At 40.8% G+C, this 13,160-nt stretch overlaps 2 protein-coding genes across 4 annotated transcripts in view; both read right to left on the reverse strand.

Annotated features, from left to right (window-relative positions):
* The window catches only part of PTPN14 (protein tyrosine phosphatase non-receptor type 14), a 182,574-nt gene extending 174,445 nt beyond the window's left edge, over positions 1–8,129 (reverse strand). Inside the window, exon 1 of one of the 3 annotated variants that reach the window (XM_042850214.2) lies at positions 7,644–8,129. The gene's annotated coding sequence lies outside the window, so the exon portion shown is untranslated. The remainder of the gene's footprint in view (positions 1–7,643) is intronic. The other 2 variants (XM_005288723.4, XM_005288722.4) reach the window with 2 other exon arrangements.
* The window catches only part of LOC135982602 (centromere protein F-like), a 402,988-nt gene that overhangs the window by 240,742 nt on the left and 149,086 nt on the right, over positions 1–13,160 (reverse strand). The window lies entirely within an intron of this gene.

A 13,160-nucleotide genomic window follows, 5' to 3' on the forward strand; every position in this document is an offset into this window, starting at 1 on the left:
TGGTCATGCATTATAAGAAAGGGTAAATAAGAGAACCTGGTTTACCTTCTCTATTCTACTTATTATTTTATATCCGTATCATGTCCCCTCTTATTCGTTTTCCCCCTAAAACAGTCCCAATGTTTTCAACTGATCTTCATATGGAAGTCTCTTAATTACTTCCCTTTCTAATTCTACTATACCTTTTTTGCGATAGAGTGACCAGTATTCTGAGTAGAATGTGGCCACTGATTTAAATATGTTAAATTCTATCCTAGTCTTTATACATCCCTAGTATTTTATTTCCTTTTCTGTTCACTGCAGCACATTAAGTAGATGTAGAAAGTTCACTGAACCCATCAAAACCCAAGTCTTTTATTCTTAGTGGATATAATAAATTTAAAACCCAATAACATGTATGAGCAGTTCAACTATTCCTTCCAACATGTATAACCTTGCCTTTAACGGATGAAATTCAACGTTGATATCGTGCTGCCCTTTCATCTGGCTTTGTTAGGTCCTCTCGGTCTTCTCTAGTCTTGACTAACCCAAATAATTTTGCATCAGCAGTAAATTTTGGCACCTTGCTGTTCAGCCTCTTTATTAGATCACTAACAACATTAAACAACAAAAAGAACAGGAGTACTTGTGGCACCTTAGAGACTAACTAATTTATTATCTAAATTTATTCGGGTGCATCCGAAGAAGTGGGCTGTAGTCCACGAAAGCTTATGCTCTAATAAATTTGTTAGTCTCCAAGGTGCCAAAAGTACTCCTGTTCTTTTTGCGGATACAGACTAACACGGCTGCTACTCTGAAACCTAACATTAAACAACAGTTCTCCAGAGTTCTTTTTTGCTCAGAGTCTAATTCAATTAGACTATTATCATAATTCTATTACTACTACAAAAACCTAACTAATGGTGGGCACCAATCTTGGCACCCCCTAGGCACTAGAGTAATAAACATAATAAATAATAATAGAAATATATATGTTGGTTTATTTTTCACAAAAATTGTAAGAGAAGAAAGCAGCCTGGGCAGTCTGTTAACTTTTCAAAGTTTGGGTTTTACTCCTCACATTAGCAGAGCACCAGGAAAGTCCCTTAAAGAATGTCAAATTGGGATTAAATTACTCAAGGTTTCTGTTAATTCTCGAATACCAAAGGTTTGACATTTCAAATACCATGCTGACTCCCTTAAGAGGAATGTCTTTCATATGGATCTGTTTTAAGATTACTATTTCATTAAATTCCTAACTATCAAACAAAGTATTTTTCAATAGCTGCTTGAAAATAACCACAATTCTTTACCAGGCTAGCAGAAGTAGGAAAAACAGTGGAGGATGAACACTTGAGCCAGAGGAGCTTTAAAATTCTTGTCCTTAAGCAATCTCTCAGTTACTTTAAGCAGTGATTAGAGATGGATGTGGTCTTGAACAGGAGGAGATGCCACAATACAAAGCCCAAGCATAGGAAAGAAACTTATAAATGTAGATGCAATCTACAAAATCCAAAAGGGTCAATCCCCATGAAGGGGTTGGAAGGCAAACCACTGTGCACAAACAGTTATGTCACACTAATTTTACCATGATCGAATGTTGCTAATTCACTAAAGTAGATCTAATTTCATTACAATATCATCATGTCATTGTCATTGCAAGTAAAGACAACTATAATAACCAGGATCCTGCAGTCCTTCCTCTCACAAAACTCCCCTTGAACTCAATGAGAATGATTTTTAAAATGACCAATGTTATAGTATATTATCAAGTACAAATCCAACATATCAGATAAAGTCAATGGAGACTGTATATGATTTCAAAAGAAAAATGTGCCATTTGCACTATCTTAAAGGAAATGTATCAATAAAACTATATTAAGACATAACACTGTAAAGCCCAAGGAAATTCCGAGTCATAGTTCCATGTTGTCCTTTACTACTCACTGGAATCACTTATCAGAAGGTCCAGCACCCTATGACAATATAGTTTCACTGAGAAACAAATATTTATTTTGCCATATGGGTGAAACATACAAAGAAGAGAGAAAATACACACACAAACTGAATGCATACTGCCTATTTGCTCTTCTGGCTAAAACACAGGCTTGGTAATCAGGAGATCTTGATTCCCATGTTCATTTCAGAAATCTGTAAAATTAGAAGAGTATTGCACCATTGCCAAAAATACCAGTGACTCATGACTAAATAAAATGGGACAGAACTATTCAAGTGCAATAACTCTAGGGTAATAGCAGTAGCTCACCAATGGAGTGATTAAACTAGGTGAATAGGCATTTGTTTATCTATTCTAGGTTGATTTCAATGTATGTTTCCATTTTTCTTCCGGTCCTTTTCTATTTCCATCTCTTCAGTTTAAACCAGGGGTTCTCAAACTGGGGGTCGGGACCCATCAGGGGGTCACAAGGTTCTTACATGTGGGGTCACGAGCTGTCAGCCTCTACCCCAAGCCCCGCTTTGCCTCCAGCATTTATAATGGTGTTAAATATATAAAAAGTGTTTTTAATTTATAAGCAGGTGGCACTCAGAGGCTTGCTATGTGAAACTGGTCACCAGTACAAAAATTTGAGAACCACTGGTTTAAACAAACATTTTGATATATTATTTATTGTAATTATTTTCTTTAAGCTTTTTATTAATTATTTAAATCTCTAAATTGTTTTTCTTGTTTTTTTAAGAGGTGGAAAAACAATTGAAAACTTTTCACAAAAAAGTTTAAATTTCAGGGGGTTTTTTCATTTCAAAGTGTTTGAAATGGAGCGATTTTTTATCTTTTTGAATTTCACAGAATTTGTTTTCACCACAAAACTTTACAATTCTTTTTGCTTATCAAACACTCAATTTATAATAAATTATAACAAACATAATCAAGAGATTTATTTTTTTTAAAAAGAGGTGGAAATAGAACAGAAACCATACAAAAAAGAGGCGAATGCATTTGAAGACCTACTTCTAGTGTAGTTAAATACAATTTTCAATAAAGGAAAAATGTATATAAATTTCCTTAACAACTTTGATAAAAAAAATTGTAAAACAAAGAAAAAGTCCATGAATAATATTGTCTGTGAAGAGGCCATTTTTTTTATTACAGATCTTTTTATTTGAAAAACTTCCATATGCTTTAATGATTTCTTCTTGTGGTTTTATTATTTTTGTTCTTGTTTTCTGTGCTTTTCCCACCATTAGTATTAGTAATTATTATTAAATCTGAAGTGGTCCCCATTGCACTACGCAATTGTTTAAACAAAACAAAACAAAAAGAGAGAGGGAGGGAGAGAGAGAGAAGATAATCCTTGCCCCAAAGAACAATCTAAAAAAAAAAAAAAAAAGACTATCAATAGCCAGACAGAAAATAACCAAACAATAGGTATGCAACACCTCAGAAATACAAACTTGCTACACTCCCCCCCACAACCCTATCTCCCAGTATTTAGTTTCCCAGAACCAAACCCACCCTTCCTCCCCTCTGTGCACATGCCAACCACCAGCCCTAAGTGCCCTCCTTTCAGCCTGCCCACCTCATAAAACAGCTGCAGGCTCAGGCTGGGAAAAAACACTCACAAACTGGCTCAAAGCGTGTGAAGGACTGCTCCTGGGTAGTCTCTACACTCACTCTTTACTCTTTCCCTGGGCTTTCCCTCACCTGAATCACCCCACACTCACTCTCTCCCAGCTCTTCCATCCACTTTTGTTAAGTCAGCCAGACTGATGCACATTTGCTATTATCCTTCACCTTCCCTGGGTCTCTTCAGTCCTTCCCACCTAAGGTGACCAGATGTCACGATATCAGGGCTTTGTCTTAAATAGGCAACTATACCACCCATCCCCTCTGTAAAAAAAAAAAGTGACCCAATTTTTCACAGTTGCTATCTGGCCAACCTATTCCCACCTGTCTTCTGGAGTACCCTCTTCTCACTGTTTTCCTTCATTTGGGGCCAGGAGTCTTCCTCCTCAGAACATCCACTTGGGAGTCCACACTCCTGGAGTTCCAGAACTTTCCTCATTTTCCAGGGGTCTCTGGGCAGGCCACAAGATGCTTCAAGGGGTTGGGAAACCATTGGTGAAAAATCACTTGTGGCACAACTCAGTGCTGTTCGAGGTGGGGTGGGGGGGGGAAGGTGTGTGTGAGAGGGATTCATCTCAAACTTCCCTGCGGTTCTGCTGCATCCTATAGCTAATGGAGTATAGAGATGAGGAGTGTTGGCACATTGGTCTCCTTAACAGGCTTCAATTAGTTGGTTCAGTAGGAGCGAAGCAGGAGAATAGCCTAGTTGGGAGGGGAAAGAAATACCTGCAGGAGGGAATCCATCTGGGAGGAGAGGGAGCTGGTATGGTTGGTAATCAGGGTGATCACCCTGGGTTCTAACTTCTAGGGGTGCCAAATCAGCATATGGGGAGGACCTCCTTCAACCTTTTTCTTTTTTGGGCTCAGTTACTTGGTGGGAATAAGGGGCAAAAACACTTTTTATTTAGGATGGCAAGACACCTATGGCTGGCCCTTGGAAATGGCTTCATTTCTGCCGCCCCACCCTGTTCCATGGGGGGCGGGGAAATTAGACATGAGCGTAGGACTAAGAGGTCAGGGCACAATCCTGTGCTCTAGAATTAACTTTGGGCTTCTCTTCCTGGCTCTGCCATACACTAGGCTGTAACCTTGGGCAAGTCACTTAATATCTGTACCTCGGTTTCCCAATCTATAAACTAAGGACAATAATATTTGCCTACCTCATGAGGCTCTGTGACACTTAACTCAACAGTATTTGTAAAATGCTTTGAGATCCCTAAATAGAAAGTATTATAAAAATAAAAATAAAAATTATTTATTAAAATATCTTACAAAAGAGTCTTTTAGAACTTAATGGAGATTAAATCAATAGGGTTCTATGGAAATTACTCTGAACCACCTGTGTAATAAAGAATTATCTTAAATATCCCACAGATTTTAATACAAAACTACATGCTTTTCTATAAAATTCCCTCAAAGTCTACAGATGGTCAATAGTTTTCTCACCGGAGAAATGGTCTTTAGAGCTTGTTTCAAAAACAACAAAAAACTGCCTTTATGAAACTTTCTGTTGACATCAATGTTTTTAGGCACAAGAGGATTAAATTAAGATTGCTATAGTATCCCTACACTATAACAATCTCTATTTTGGTAATTGTGCTTGATAAGTACACACAATCATACTATTTACATCCTAATTATTATGGCAAAAACTTATGCACATACTTAATACTTACATAAAGTTAAGCACATGGGTAAGTCTTTGAAGAACTGGGACCTATAATTAAAATACTGAGTATGAAAGCCTAATGAAAAACTTTCTAAGACATATTAAATAACTGCATTCTTACAAGAGTTATTTATATCAACAACCTAACTACAACTTTGGCAAGTCAGTTCTGTTGTACCAATGAAGGAGCCTGATTTATTAAATTTTTTAAGTGTGCCTTTCATGCTACAGAGTCAAATAATATACTTGTGCTTTAGCACTATGTAATCAATTCCAGACCCAAAGTAAGGACAAATAAGATGAAAAAATATCTGTGGTCCTTTGACTACACTGGTATCAGACAGTTTTCAAAAGCACCTCTGACCCTTCTTCAGGATGAAACTTTCTCCATGGTTGGTTTAGCCATTTTTTTGAAGTTTGAGCAAATTTGAGTAAAATCAAACAAACAAACAAAAAAGCCCTAATTCATGGAAGACTGTTCCATATTTAAGCAACAACAACTGAGGCACAAGGCATCTGCAGGCATTTAATGACCAGCTGAGAAGTACATGAAGAGCCCTTAACAACAGTGGCTAATTAATCCTCAAGGAACACCATTGTATTATAATAGCTGTAACAACTGGGATGCAAACATTTGAAAGTCACAGATTTTAAATGTTCTCTTTTTCAGACACATTGTATTTACAAAGCAGCACTAAGGGCTCCATCCTGCCATCTTCATCCATGCGGGCCCTGATCCTGAGGTCAGAACTGCACAGACAGACCTCTTGTAATTGTACAGAGCCATCGGACCTTTACATGGGCACAAGGGTTTTCCCATACAGATGTGATAGCAGGCTTGTGGACCCAGGAGTTATCCCATGGATTTAAAGGACTATCATTTGAATAAGGGCTTTGGGACTGGGCCCCAAATCAGCAGTTTGCATGGCTCAGAAACTTCTATATCATGCCCACTGGGTTTGGATTTAGGCCCCAATCCTGCAAGAAACTCTGCTCAGGCAAACGCCCAGTGTCTGTGCAGAGACCCACTGAAATCAAGGGAGGTCAATCTTCACAGTCATTTACAGATCCCTGCCCAAATCCCATTCTATGCATATATAAAAACTACATTAACCTCTTATATTTTAAACCAATGACCAATGTTAGATATGAGCAACAGCCTTCCTAAATGGGCAATAGCAAACCCTGAAGTCTGTATGTCATTGTGATGTTTGATACAGGTAATTTCAAATAAATGGTCAGAAGAGACCAGACAACGGTGATAACCTCCAGCAAGTGTCTCCTAAAAATGTTGTCTTCTTCAATCTCTCCCACCATCACAAGGTGGGCAGGTGGCTTCAAGAGCTCCTGCTTAAGGGAGCCATTTTATAGACTGAAGTCACAAGCACTAAAGAATTCAGCATACAGTAAGTGTATTAGTTTTCACACATTTTAATAGCAAATGTCTATGCGGAAACAGAGTAAAAACAATTCAATCAACTGTGAATACTGCCCTTGATTTCGGGCCATATACCACAATCTCAGGAACGATCTCTGAGTGATCATTCACTGTTATTGCCCAGTTTACCAGTAACTATTTGTTTCTATAAAGTTAAAGTTACAAGCCACTATAGATAGAGAGGTGCTTATACTGAAACTGCCTTTGCAACCAAAACTACAGAGTTCACTGTAATGCCCACACATACAGACACAAAATACCTACTGTATGCCCCCAAATGGATTTTAATAGGGGAGGTTACTTTTGAATCTTTTAAGATTCATGGACTTTGGCACATTAGAAATGAGAAGAGATGTCACAATGCTCACATAGTCTTGTAATATTGTAATTTCTGCCCAACTTGTTATAGCATTTGCTATAGAGGAATGGCCAGTGTAGACTTGACTTGTAACTAACAAAGAACAAGGTAAATCCATCCGGTGGGATGAGGTAGGGGAGAGGAGGATCCTGGAAGCTAAACAGAGTCATGCTGCAGAGTAAATGAGAAAGCAGAAAGCTTAGCTTGTCCCCATCTGTTTACAAATACATATTTATATTGAATCTATAAAGCATATATTGTTTAGACATTTGCTTCAGTATATTTCTGGATTAGGACTTTTATAATTGTATTTACATAAAGTGACCGTGTTTTATTATAATTCACGGATTAGCATTCATTTGTAGCAGCATAATCACGTTTAGTTGGGATAAATATACACATACAGTAATGGGTCCATAATTGTGTTACAGCGGATGATAAATTATAATGGATGGGAACAGATTTTTATACGCACACATACGCCATACATTATGTCAAGACTGTTTTGAAAAAGTCACTACCGCTCGGGCGCTGCGATCAGCGGTACAAGCAACTACAAGGTCTAAATTAAAACAAGCCGGACAAACTTCAGCAAACTGCTGCTGCTGCTTACCCACGTTTACATGTCGAGGCCGCTTCTCTTCTTGGGCAGTGGCAATGGGAATAGGCTCGGTAGCTCAGGCTTCGTTCAAAATCCCCCAGGAGGGTTTCCCAGTGGAGAAGGAGGTTTCCGTCTTGACCAGGAGAGGGATCCCAACTGGTGAGGAGGGGACAAAGTAGGAACCGGCGCTGCTGGGAAGACCTGATTGCTCCCCGGGGCGAGGGGAAATCAGGGTGGTGCCTGATTTGGGGGCTCCCGGAGGAGAGGGAGGGAAACTAAACCCCCGCCCCCACCCAATAATCTTGTCCCCGCTGCGGCGGGGAAAGTTTGAAGGAGTTTGGGGAGGCGGAGGCAGGACGCTGCGGCCGGCAGGGGAGTTTGCAGGCGGGGAAGGGAGCCGTGGGCTCCCGCTGCAGCCCGCGGGGGTGGGGGAAGGAGAGAGGGAGGGGATTGTTGTCCCGAGAGAGCGAATGGGGCCGGAGGCGGCGGCTGCAGAGCGAGTGCGTGTCGGAGTCGCTGCGGAGCGTGGGGCTGGAGCGCGGAGTCACAGCCCTGGAATCCCAGGAATGCGGAGCGGCCGCTGCTACTGCAGGGCCTGGAGACGTCGGGGACTTGACATGGGCTTTGTTGTTGTTGTTTTGTTTTCTTTGCAAAAGAGGAGGAACGAACCCCGTCCGCGGGAGGAAGGGGAGGGGCGGGCTCCTGCCAATCCCGCCTGCTGCAACTCTGCCAAGGTCGGGACAGAGCCGCGGGACGGGTTTTTCGCTGATTTCCCCTCGGAGCCCCCTTGTCTGTGCTAGTCCCGCCGCGCCCTTTTGCCTGCGCTACCTTTGCAACCCAGTTCCTCCTCCCGAACTCTTCCAGCCCGTGTAGACAGGCCCAAAGAGAGGGGGCAGGGAGCGAGGGGCACCCGGGGGCTGGGAGAACAGGGAGAGTCTGAATCCGCAGGGAAGGGAAGGGTTTGGTTTGGGGGGTGGGGAGCGGGAATGTTTGAGGGGGAGGAAAGGGCTGAGTCAGTCCTAGGGTGTGTGTTCGGTCTGCGGGGGCTGAGGCAGCCCAGGGGAGTCTTTTGGAGGCCAGCTTCTGTGCCCCGCCTCCCCGTTTCAGCCCCACTTCCTCTGCTCTGCCCCCCACCCTGCCATTCCATCTCCTCCCTGCCCTTCAGGCTGTCTGGTCTAGCCCTCCAATGCCACCCCTCATCCTCTTCAGCCCCTTTCCCTGTATTACATAATGGGCCCTCTTTGAGCCCTTGCGCGCTTCCCTGCTTCAGCCCCTGCTCCCCGTTCTGTCCCCCTATCCTGTCTCTTTGTCACACTTGTGTTAGGACCCACACTTGTCCAGTTGCAGGGCGCTGGGGAATCCAGCTGCTGCCAGTTCTCCCAACTCCTTGCCAACTATATGCTCGGATCCTCCAGGGGGAGCAGATGGAACGCACCCTGGCTACCTGCAACGCTGGCACCACTGTAATTGGAGGAGAAACAGCAGAAGAAACCCTGCAGCCCTCCAGATGTGCGATGGGGTATCACAGATGGGAATGTCATGCCAGACGCATAACAATTGGTGACTGAGGAAGGGCCTGTCTAGTGGCTGCACTAAAGTTGGCTGAGGAACATGGTTGGGTCACATTGTAAAGCCAGGCTGCAGCTTCTGCCAAGATGATGAATCAGTTATGATGAACTGGTGTTAAGAATATGTAGACCCTACAAACAATTCCCCAGATATTTATAGAGTTTTACACGTGTTGGGCATTTAAATAATATATCATTAAAATAAATTCACAAAATTTTTACTCTTAAAAAGAGCCCTTGTTTGCCTAAAAATCAACACTGAAAAATAGGAGGAAATTACCTAAACCCAGATTTTGAACCCTTATATTAAACCACTTTTAGCTCTTGAATTCACCTTTCTATGCTTGATTTCAGGCCATGGGAGATTGTTTAGGAGGGTAGTTTGGTAAAATCTATTTATCCATTTTTGAGTTAGCAGAGCAGGGGAGAATCAAATGGAGGGTAGGAGCAACCCTAGAATAGGGCACAGAATTCCTCTTGGTGTCAGTTAGAGACGTGCACAGAATATGCTCCTAAAACTATAAAATTCCCTACACTGGAGTTAGAGAGCCTAATAGCAGTCATTTCTAAAAAATGGGTGAAAATTGGAGGTTTGTTTGTTTGTTTTACATTTATGTAACACATTTTCATATTCGTACATACTTTTCTCCTCATTGAAGGGCCTGGTCCTGCAATACTCATTCAGTACATGAGTAGTCAGTGGGCATTACTCACATCAGTAAAGGTAATAGGATCAAGCCCTTAAAAGAGAGAGAAATAGCACAGTTCCTCAATTTAGATACATAATTGTGCTTAAGTACCGTATGTGGAGTCACAAGTCTGTGCCTTACCCCTGGCATTGTAAAATGTAATTATACTTTGCAGAGAAAGTCCTATTTATCTGAAATGCTCTAACAAAGGTGCTGTGAGGCTTAGTGAACTAAGTAAATAGTATCCACATCTTACAGATGGTTATGCTGAGAAGTGACACTGACAGTAAACTGCCATCTTTTCATGTATTTATACCTGCTCCTGTATTTTCCACTCCATGCATCTGATGAAGTGGGTTCTAGGCCATGATAGTCTCCAAGGTGCCACAAGAAATCCTCATTATTTTTTATGGTAAATTGTTGCATTCAAAGGTTTTTCTTGTTCCAGGTCACACACTGAGACAGATATGGAGCTGTGAATAGCACCCAACTGCAGAACTACAAAGACACATTCAGTCACAGTATAGCAGTAGGTAGCATACCATGAGCAGAGTAGCTACAGCTGGTAGCAAAGCAGGAGAACACAGTGGAGTTTAGAGCTTCCTTACCCCAGATCCGTAAGATTCTTTTTTATTTTTCCCACCTCATAAGTAGAAAAACACAGAGGATGGGGTGGGAAAGTGGGCATGAAACTCCTGAAGTTTCTGCTGGATTCTCTCCACAACTTTGAGGTCCTATCAAGCAGGCAGAAGACTTCGCTTCTAAACACTGTGGAGGCTGGCATTCATAGGCGTATCTTAATGCCTCACCACAGGGTGTTAGCCATCTCTGCGGTTTTGTTGGGCCCCAGGTACTGCTCCTGGCCCCTTTTTCCTCCTATAGACCTCACTGCACCTGTACAGAGCTCTTCCTTTCAAGGAGTTTTAAGTGCAAGCATATGGTAATGTTGCAAGCAGCACTAACACAGTGGCAGATACTGGCTCAAATTTCTGCTAGTTTTGAATGGGAGCTGAATCCCAGCTCCTGCCTCTCCTGTCCCAGCACAGTCTCTGAAATATTGAAGAGTCCAAGAGGAGATAAAAATATGCCCCAAAATACAGCAGCTTACAGAGCTGACCCTTTTACAAAGCTCTGCCTGCGATGGCAAGCTGTAGCACAAAGAGAAAACCTGCCCAAATAAGTAAAAGCTGCTGAACCAAGGCATGGTGAAAAGCATTGCCTACTGTGTGACTTAATACAAATATTAATACCTGTATTTGGCTCTTAGATACTATGGAGAGAGGTGCTTTAAGAAATACACAATTTGTTAATACAGAGAAGCTTCTGAGCAGAGGTATGTCACTTTGGTACCACTCTCACCTTCAGCATGTGTAGGACCCATTGTATTCTTGTTGCCATTCCTTTGTTCTCCAAAACAGAGTGGAAAGGAGCATACAGCCCTGCGGATTAAGAAAACATGTTACCAGCTTCCTAGACACCATGTTTAAATATAACACTTGCTAGAAAGGTGTTCCCATCATTTAAAATATTATTACAGATGGGACTTAGTGGTTTTATATGGTGGTTTATGGAGTTTCTCTCTCTAATATCCCATCTGCCCTGGAAAAAGTGTTTTTTGTTTGGGGATCCTTTTGCAGCAGAGTAGTCCTAACAAAGTTAATATACAGTTTGGATTTGCAGAGCAGACAGGACTGAATCATGTTTTAAGTCTGTTCCTATAACCATGCTAAAGTCTGGCACTAAGCAGAGCTGTAACATGGCTCAAAAAGATAGTGAAAACATAATCCAGTACCATCCATAATGAACGAATAGTGTGTCAACTATATCAGAGGATTATTGTTTTTTATCTGGGTCCCTGCACAGTAAAATGTACAGTGTCTATGGGACTTGGATATAGTTTACAATGAGATTTGAAATAGTTCTAGCGCCTAGTAACACCTGTGTTTAAACACTTCCAAAATCTTTATCCTGGGATAAAGCAATTTTTAAAATCTTGTTATAACACGGAAAATGTTCAGTCCTTGTTTGTTGGTAAAACCATGTCATAACCTGTTTTTAACAAAACTCCCTTTAAACTGTGCTTAAGCAACATCTGGCGGTTTGCTCTGAGAACAGTAGATGAGGTTTAATTAGCTTTACAGCCATCTACATTACAATCAAATCAAAGGACACAGTTGCAACACAGTTCCAATGTGTAGTGTAAATATGACCTTAACTGTGTTCCCTAACTATTCTAAAACCTGGGACATGTGCTGGGTATCCTGACTTGGCTGTAATTGTCATGAAGACAAAAGCTTAGGCAGTATACTGGGAGAAGCTTCTTAGTCCTAAAATCATATTTGTACTTTGTAAATTGGTACTTTCAATTTTTTTAAGCTTACCATAATTAAGACAAGTTTACTTGTCTAGTGCCCTATGTGCTCGTTAATGATTGCATTTAATAGTCCTTTTCAAAAATCTTCTCTTTGAAAAGGAATTTGGATTACACAATTATGGAAAACAAACCTGTTGCCATCAAGCATGAGCTAACACGTTATATTACTCTATAGCTTACAGTGACTAAGCCAGCACCCAGTTTTGTGGACCAGAAAAAGTTTCCAATGATCATCCATACACATAAATTATGGAACATTGAACATTCTAGTTTGCTTAATGTTACAGTCTATTTCTACAGGTTTGGGGAATAACTGAAAATGTCTGCCTTTTTTTAATCCTTGAATAAAAGTTTGGAAAATCAAAAAAGTTTTAGCACTTGAGACTGATTATAGTGGTGAACTCTAGCTTCCACAGTTACGGTTGTGTCACCATTTCTATTATAAACCCCATTTTTCATGCTCTTATAGAAATTGTATAAAAATTTGTTTCCGGGTGAACATTAATTTGACACAGAGACTTAGGACAGAAGCAAATATTTTTCCCAAGGCGTTTTGGGGTGTTTTTTTATTTTGTTTTGTTTTAACATCAGTTAGGATATTCTAGCACAATTAGCAGTTTATTATTGTAATTTTTTAGTTTATATAATCCAAAATTGGCATTCATTAAAACAAAAAAGCTCATCGTTTTTAGTGAATTTACTGCTCCTGAAATTACTGATTTGACAACCCTGGAGATCCAAATCTATAATGTATCCATATAACAAGGCAACAGTAGTGCAAACCTAAATAAAAGTGACATGATTTTCAGAGGTGCTGAGCACCCTGCATCTCATAAGGGCACATTTCAGCAAAGAACATTTAAGCATGTGCTTAAGTTCCATGGAAGTTAATGAGACA

Source organism: Chrysemys picta, chromosome 3 (genome assembly GCF_011386835.1).
Source record: "Chrysemys picta bellii isolate R12L10 chromosome 3, ASM1138683v2, whole genome shotgun sequence".
NCBI lineage: Eukaryota > Metazoa > Chordata > Testudines > Emydidae > Chrysemys > Chrysemys picta.